Source organism: Temnothorax curvispinosus, unplaced genomic scaffold (assembly GCF_003070985.1).
Source record: "Temnothorax curvispinosus isolate PA1 unplaced genomic scaffold, ASM307098v1 QBEX01018070.1, whole genome shotgun sequence".
Taxonomy (NCBI): domain Eukaryota; kingdom Metazoa; phylum Arthropoda; class Insecta; order Hymenoptera; family Formicidae; genus Temnothorax; species Temnothorax curvispinosus.
The window spans coordinates 11024-19937 of record NW_020227850.1 but is presented as its reverse complement, the minus strand read 5'-3'; the positions used below and the strand labels follow the sequence as shown (position 1 = coordinate 19937).

General features: G+C 36.9%; 1 long non-coding RNA gene across 3 annotated transcripts; it reads right to left on the bottom strand.

Moving 5' to 3' along the window:
• Window positions 1-5320: 5320 nt before the first annotated feature.
• Window positions 5321-8104, bottom strand: LOC112468099. 3 transcript variants are annotated; one of them, XR_003042350.1, is made up of 6 exons: window positions 8023-8104; window positions 7598-7743; window positions 7244-7435; window positions 6849-6963; window positions 6366-6593; window positions 5321-6110 (listed from the first exon to the last, which is right to left on the bottom strand). It is a non-coding gene; the product is annotated as an uncharacterized LOC112468099 (long non-coding RNA). The 3 variants fall into 3 exon arrangements; XR_003042348.1 differs by lacking the exon at window positions 8023-8104 and having other exon boundaries at window positions 7598-7922; XR_003042349.1 differs by lacking the exon at window positions 8023-8104 and having other exon boundaries at window positions 6853-6963; window positions 7598-7922.
• Window positions 8105-8914: the final 810 nt, after the last annotated feature.

Here is an 8914-nt window from a genome sequence, read left to right as displayed (position 1 = left end):
TTCCCATTCACTTCTCTTAATACCTTCTCTATCCTCCTTTTCAGACCTTGCCACTCCTCTTCTACTCCCCTTCTGGAATTTGCTTATCCCCCACTAACTTTTTAAATTATTTCCTGCCTTCCTCCGACAAATCTCCTCTCTCACTTCCGCCCTTCCCCCTTCCTTCTACCCAAACCGTCCTTCACCCTTTCTACCCACGCCGTCACTGACTGGTGGTCTGAGTCGACCTTCGCTTCCACCACTACCCGTTCTATCCTCTCCCTTGTCCTCCTGTCCCCCAACACGCAGTCAATTACCGACTCCCCTCTCCTCCCTGTATACGTCCATTCTCCCTCCTCATCTTCTCTAATTCCTCCGTTAAAAATCGCCCATCCATGCTTCTCCAAAAATCTGCATAACTTTCTTTCCTCCCCGTTTACCTTGCCAACTTTTGTTCTTCTTTCCCCTTCTCCTCTCTTTTCCTCTCCCTCTTCTACGAATCCCCCCTCTTTCCCCGTCCTTGCGTTAAAATCCCCCCTATCAGCACACTCACTCCCGTCTCTACCTCCTCCTCCACCCCTTACTTTAGGTCTAACAATTTCCTGTCCATATCTTATTTATATACACTCCTACTATGTTCCACCACTTCTTCCCTAACCTCACCCTTATCGATAGCATCCCTTCTTTATTTTTTTTTGTCCTTCCTTTTTCCATTTTGACCCTTACCCTCACCCCTACTATTATTCCTCCTACCGCCCTTCCTTTCCGATTCTTTCTCCCTGCTTTCTGCACTTCCCACACGTAACCTCTCGGCAGCCTTTCCTTTATCTTTTCTCATCCCTTACCATCCACCCACTTCTCACATAACACCATTACATCCCATTCCTCCAGCCCCTTCCAAAACTCTTTATCTTTATTTGTTAATCCCGCCACATTCCAAAAAGCCATGTTATATATTCTCCTTCTCTCCTCTCTCTCTCTTTCTCTCTCTCTCCTCTCTCCCTCCTCCACCTCTTTCTTTCCAAATCTTCTCTCTAATTCCTCCCTCTTGTCCTTCTCATTCTCTACTCTTTTTTCATCCACCCGTTCCCTCTTTCTTTTCTACTCAACCTACTTTTGCACTTCCTCTCTTTTACTTTCCTTCCCTTTCCCTTGCCCTGCTTCCCAACACCACCCTCTACTATCCCTAAGCACATCTCTTACCTTATCCCACACCCACCACTCCCCCTCTATCCATATCTCTTCCTGCCTTATTCGTACCCTCTCCTCTTGCCTTCCATGCAACTTGATTTACCCTCCATTTTCTTCCCATGTCAAATCTTTCTCTATCCAAGTACTTTTGTCTCTCAATTCCCACTTATTTCTCATTATTCTTAATTTCTCTTCTTCACTTCCTACTCTTACTACTGCCATACCTCTCTTCTCTCTCCTTCCCGCATCTATTTTTCTAATCTCCTCTATCTTAACCTCTAAGCCTATCTTTTTCATCACCTCCTCTACTTCCCCCTTTATTCCTCCCGTATCCTTTTTCACTCTTTTTATCAAAATATTTCTCTTTCTTTCTCCCCTCTCCTTCACTTTACACCTCCTTTCCAGCTTTTCCACCCTTTTCTTCTAATCAGACTTCTACCTCCCCCCTCCCTTTTTCCTCCTCCGCTTCCTTCTCACCTTTTCCTCCATCACCAACTTCTCCCTTTAACTCTATTTGCATCCCCTCCAATTTTCCTTCCAAATCTTCTATTCTATTCTTAAACTCTTCTCTCTCCCTTCTCCATTTCTTCTCTCTCTCCTTTAGTTCGTTCCTTATCTTTTCAACTTCTTCCACCATTGCCTTCTTTTGCCCCTTCGCCACCTCTCTTAATTCCTCTCTCACTCCCCTTAACCCCTCCCTCAGCTCCTATCCTAATTCTCTCAACAACCCTTTTATATCTATATTCCCCCCCCCCTGGTGGCGTTCCCACTATCTTCTTGCTTTTCTTGAAAAGGTCCTCGCTCCCTTTCCCAAACGCTCCTTCTTCCTTCTCCTATCCCTCTTTCTCTTGAAAAGCTCGTCTATATTCCCCGTACTGCTTCCCCGCGCAACTCTTTCCCCAATTCTACGGCCGTACTGCTTCCCCGTGTTATTCCCGAACTCCCCAGAATTCCCTAGCTCTTTACCCTAGCGCTCTATACTCTTTACCTTCTGGCCCTTCTACGTCTGTCTCTCTAACCTCAACCTTCCTGTTTCTCTTCAGCCTCCACGGGCTCTCTCTCTTCTTCCACTCTCACACCTTCCCTCTCCCACACTGTGCTCGCCCCTCGCTTACCACACACTCTCTCTCGCTCTACCTCTCACACTCGCACTCCGTTATTCGCTTACAAAATCTGTCGTCTCACATCTAACCAATCGGAAACGGAAGTCCCACATTTATTATTCCATTATCCCTCCTTTTCTTTTCCTTCTTCTGTTCTTTCTAACTCTTCACTATCTCATCTTCTATCCTTCCACTTAAAATCTCCTTAAGGCTCCTGGATGGTCAGCCGAGAACTCTGCGTTGACGGTGGCGCCGCCACTCTCTCCTCTCACTCTCTCCAATGGAGAATTCTGTCTTGTGACATGTTGACAACCTATTTTGTCGTGCTTGCTATTTCTTTATTACTCGCTCTGTGCTTGTGCTCTAACGTTTAACGTATTCGTGAAAATCGTAAAATTGACCAAAAAGTAAGATTTGCATGCGGAAGTAACGTTTTCACCTCCTTTCGATAGTCGTTAAACGGCTGTTTTTCCCGTATGTTTAGGCTTTGTTTTATGGCTATTTGTTTATTGTCGAGGGAAAAGGGTAGTTTTCGGTCAATTTCGGAAGTGTTCTAAAACGATCTATAGTGATGTTTTATTGAAATGTCTCTTTATTTGAAAATGGTACGCACGACAAAATTGGGTGTTTTCCTCGCCTCAATAGTGAGAATTCAATATGGCCGCGGTGACCATCCAGGAGCCTTAAGGCCTTCATACATAAAATGCCGCAAGGACGTAAAACGTAAGCGTAAGAAAATCGATCAATCCCAATCGAGTATTTTCCCCTGGGATTACGGTCAGCACAATAAGTACTTGATTGGGATTGGTCGATTTTCATACGCTTACGTTTTACGACCTTACGCGATTTTATGTGTGAAGGCCTTTACACTTTCAATGTTTCCCACCGCCATCCTTCTTATTTCTTCCACCCCTATAATTTCGCCTATTTTTTCTATTTATTTACTAAAAGATAATCTATTAGTACAATCTTACCTTCCCTTTTGTATGTCCACTTTTTTTCTCTCATTTCCCGTCACATTCCGTTAAATAAATTATTATTATTTTTAGATAATTTAATTAATTTATGTAATTAAATCAAATCGATTTAATTCCGGAGAGTTCCAGTTTTAATGTTCCAACAATAGCTGTGTTTCAAGTCCGACAAAAAATCGGTGCGCAGTTAAATAAGTTGAAAAAATATCCATCAACCCCCCGACATCCCACTTTCTTATCCTTTCTCAAACCCTTCCTGTTTTAACTTCACTCCCGCTACATTCCAAAAGCCTATCTTGAGGCTTCTTTCCTGTTCCTTCCCCTCCTCCTTTCTCCTGCATTTTTTTCTTCCCTTTCACCCTCTTTTTCCTCTCTTTCACTCCTTTTTACTTTCCACACTCTACTCTCTCTAACTTCTTTCCCCCTTCCCTCAGCCTCACCACTCTCTCTTCCTCCCTACTCTCCCTCTTCTCTCCGCCCCCCCTCCCATCGTTTCTCCTCCCTCCTCATTACCTTTCAATTTCATTTTTCTGTCTTCTTCTCTTCTACTCTTTCCCTTCTTCTCTGTTTTTCTTTTTCCCCCTCTTTTTTTTTACTCCTCTCTCTCATTTCCCCTTCCATCTATCAGGACTTTTTTTCCTCATTCCAACTCCACCACTTCCCCTCTATCCAAATCTTTCCGTACTTTGCCCAATCTCTCCTCCTATTCCTTCTCTCCTTCTCAGCTATCCTCTCCAGGCTCCATTGCATTTTTCTTTGATCTTTCCTTCAAGGTCATGTCATTCTCTATTCTTTTCATCCTCCCTTTTAACACATTCTTCTTCTGCATACCTCTCTTTTTCTTACTCTATCTTTTAATCTAACTAAAACCATATTCTCTTTCCCCGTCTTCCTTTCTATCTCTTTTACCTCCTTTATTCCTCCTTCCTCACCCATCTCTAGCCATAGCTTCTCTACTGCTTTCTTTCGCCTTCTCTCCTCTACCTACACCATTTTCATTACTACACTCCTCCTACTGTCTCTCTCTTCTAACTCTCTCTACCTTTCTAGCTCTCTTACCTTCGCTTTCATTACTTTATCTCTTTTTCCTATCTCCCACTTTCCTTTCTCTTCCACTTTTCCCTGCCCTTCCTTCCTCCCATCCCTCCATCTCTTAACTAATAAATTTATATATTAGTTAACTTCTTTATATACGATGAACATGATTCATGTGTTTTATACAGAAATAAATACATTTGCTGTTATAAACACTTTCAACATTTGCATGTATTGCATTTTTATATATTATTTATTATATATTATATATTATATATATATATTTTATATATTATATATTATATATTATATATTATATATATAAAAATGCGATGCATGCAAGTGAAATGTTTATAACAATAAGTGCATTCATTTTTGTGCAAAACACGTATCATGATGTTCATCCTTTACAGAGAAATCAACGAATCTGTTATATTGAAATTAATGAGCGGTAGTGTATATAAAGAAGTTAACTAATATATAAATTTAAATATGTAACCAATATAATAAATATTTTTATAATATATTATACTTTTCTCTATATTGTTTCTTCTCTTGTCCTTTTTTCTTCTTCTTCTATCTCTATATCTTTCTCTCGTCTTAAAATACTTTTTATTTTTTTATAAACAGCTTAAGGTATCGATACAATAAATAATTCTATAAAAGCTACATTTGGATGGTACGGTAATAATTTACACATCCTACCTTTATAATTATGTTAAAATCATAATAGCGTAATGAAAACGATTCATAGGAATAAATGTGTTTAAGAAATATTACTTTAATGATTATATTATCTTACGCGTTATTAACATTTCATACAGGCGAAGCAAATAGATGCTATGATATACAGGATACCTTTAAGCAATTGTTTCATTTTCTAACATTTTTCAGATATACTGTAATATAATCGTATATAATCGTATAATCTTCATATTTTTTTTTACACAGGAAAACTAACGCAAAATTATTCGGACATTGTCACTACTAAAATTAAAAAATCAGATGATATGTACACCTTTTTAATTCACATATCTCTCATTTACTACCGATCACCATTTCATAACGATACATTTGCAACGAAATAGATACGCCAGTACCCAAAACTATATCAGCAATCTAAACACAAGTTTTTATATTTTGGAAACGGTAGCATTTTAAGATGACAAGTGTCTTAAAATGCTTTTTACTTGTTTCTAAGCAGCATAAAATATCGATACTATCCGAATAGTATAAAAGCTACATTTGGATGGAACAATAACAATTTAGGCACCCTACCTCTATAATTATTTTAAAATCTGATATACTGTAATATAATCGTCATATTTTTTTTACACAGAAATACTAACGCAAATTATTCGGACATTGTCACTAAAAATTAGATGAAGATAGTTTGTAATCATACAAAGATACTGTTTAGGTAATGTAGACATCTTTTTAATTCACAACATATCTTTCATTTACTACCGATCATCATTTCATAATGATGCATTTGCAACGAAATAGATACGTCAGCAACATTCGAGACCATCGACTGGAAAAACCATTCCTTTTTGTCTATTCGTTGTGACGGATAAAATCGTATAATTTCAGCACTCGGCAGTGGATTCACTTCAATTGATGCGATTTTAAGACAGAGCTCAATTCAAAGAATCTTCGTTGTTACTAAATATGCTTACAAGGCCTGTGAATAGCGCTAATTTCCCTGCCATGCGCATATCTTTTTTTTTTCGTGGCTGTATCCAGATTAGACATCATCTTGTCCGCAATATGCTTATAGGGTTTTCCATTCAACATTAACGTAAAAAATAACAAGTCGTCGTACCATCTGAAATCGTTATATATAATTGTCTTAGTATTATAATCAATTTTATAATAAGTGTTTCCTCTTCGATAGCATAAACAAAATTAATTTTAGGAAATCTACATTATTTTATCTTTTTCTGAAGGTAGAATAAAAAACAAAACTAAAAATCAAGTTCTTTTCAAATAATAGACAACTTGAATTAATTATAATTGATGTTTATAAGAACAATTTTATATTACTATTAAAAGGAATGTTTAGAGCACTGATTACACTTACATTTCCTGGTTTAGCGCTTATTGTGGCATGTTGTATTTTCCAAATTTTACTTCCAAAACATAGAAAATACTTTCCAGCCTGTATGACACCACGTATACGCCAACGAACCTGCATGGTATATTTTCAGAATGCATTGTGATCTTTAGGATGTCAAGCTTGACGTGTGCAAACTTCATATGACCAATGAACCTTAACAGTATCAATTGCTTCGCATAACTCACAAGTCCCCTGCAATATTTTTTAAGCATATTATGAGAAAATGGAAATACTTAATGCTAAAAACTCTCAATTGCTTTAAATACTTAATAAAATTAATTCTTGTTACTTCTCTAATATTGTTGATAAAATCTATATCATAATAATGGATAATAGGAACTCAATTCACAAATATTTTAGCATAACTTACCTACAATATAAATTGTGCTACAGAACGCTTTCTCGTTCTTTTCAACTTTTACAATTTACAAGACAGCATATACATACATACATGTGCAATTTTGGATACACTTTCCTTCTTAAAGATCTCTTTGGTATCAGCTCCCTGCGGTCAATATATAGCGGCAAAATTGTATACCATATAGTTGAATATAAAATGGTCCTGCGTGAAAAAACGAGAGAAAAGGAGGACATTTATAAGAGGACCTCTTGTGCTAGACAATTATTCCTCAACAGTGTCAGAGAATTATTATATTTTGAAGACGCGAGATTGTACATTTGAAGCATCCAAGTTAACGAAAGTAAAGTACAATAACATTCTTCGGAGAAATCTTTATTACGCGATAGTGCCCGATAATGCCTGTCACACGTGCATATAAATACAGATCATTTTCTTGTTCTCTTAACTTTTACAACTTTTACAAGACAGCATATATACGTACGTGTGCGATTTTGGATATACCTTTCTTCTTAAAGATCTCCTCGGCATCAGCTCCCTGCCGTCAATATATATATTTCACTATCACTATCATCTATCACGCGGCGATGGTCACGACTGTCACACTGTCACTATCTATTTTTAGGTTACTGCTGTATTCCTGCATAGATCGGTCTTTCTTAACAGCTTCATGCGTCTGTAATTGAGAAAGAAATCTGATAAGCTCTGTATACCAGCTCAATATAATGCAACATATACACGAATATGTATATACATTTTAGATAAAAAACCGGTCAGTAAACTTTTATAAAACAATACTCTTTGAAATAATACAAGCAATAATAATTTTTATAATTACTTCTCTATATATCTTAAATGTGCATGAATTTTCTTCTAACTATATTTGTAATGTCATCAACTTTTCACGCTTGTTGAATATTTGCATCATGAGCACCAACAGCTAATCCCATCAGATCTTCTCGAACATTAAATTCATCGGTATATCTAAAATAAGGCAAATTTTACATAATGCAAAAACAGTAATTATCACTTACATCTGCTTATATATAAAATATGATTTCAAAGATAAATCTGTATCAAAAATCTATAGTTACTGTAACGTATACCTTAGATTAGATTTGTACGAGCAAGCAATAAATATAACTAACCTCGCGAGACACCACGCGAGCACACGTCATTTCGTTAAAAGATATTTATTTACCAATATTATCCACATATATTATATATAATAGTGGATTATATATAATAAAAAATCCTACTAACCTCGCGAGACACCACGCGAACACACGTCACGTCGCACGATTTAACACACGCGAAACTCGCCAAACTCGCCGCGATCTCGCGATCGCTGTCAATCTCGACTGCGCCAGCCAATCACGCACGCGGAAAAGCGGCAACACTACGTGCGAGATATTCGACTCGCAAAGCTCACTTCTCGGTCCAAATGGATTTTTTTATTATGGATACCTGTTATATTAGATGTTATTGCATTCAGATATTATCTCTATTTATGAGATAAAATAATATTATAATAATCCATTTTGAGAGAGAAATAGAATAATTATATTTCTAAACTATTTACGCTGTTATCAATCTTGATTGATTAATCAACAAAGTGTGTTATCTCTAATTTTAAACGAAATGAAATTGTAATTGAGTGCATTTGTAAGATCTTTCAATGTGTTATTTTAATTTGTCTTTGCATTTACTTCATTCCCTATAGCATTTTCAATATAAGAGTGTAATATGTTGTTAACATGACAGTCGATAACAATTGTTTCCTCGGATATCCTTTGTCTTTTCGTAGCTGCTGGATGGTGCATTATAACTTTAGATATTTACTTTTTTACGTTTGTTGCTTCTTATAATATTTCTGTTATTTGCGTATCTTTATCTCGCGTTGTTTAATTTTTAATTTACAGCTTTCCAGTCGCTAGTTGCACGCTCTCGTGCATAGTATATCATCTCGATACAAGCATATCCGGTTTTCTGATTGTTACCGATGTGCGCTGTCTATGAAGTCTTTTGGATATGTTACTCGAAGTCTCGTGTTTCCTCGTAGCGCGACTCAGATAATTATGTGCTGCATAATTATGCAAGTATCCACCGTTGGGATATGTATTACAGCAATTAGTAATTCAATAACTTGATGATG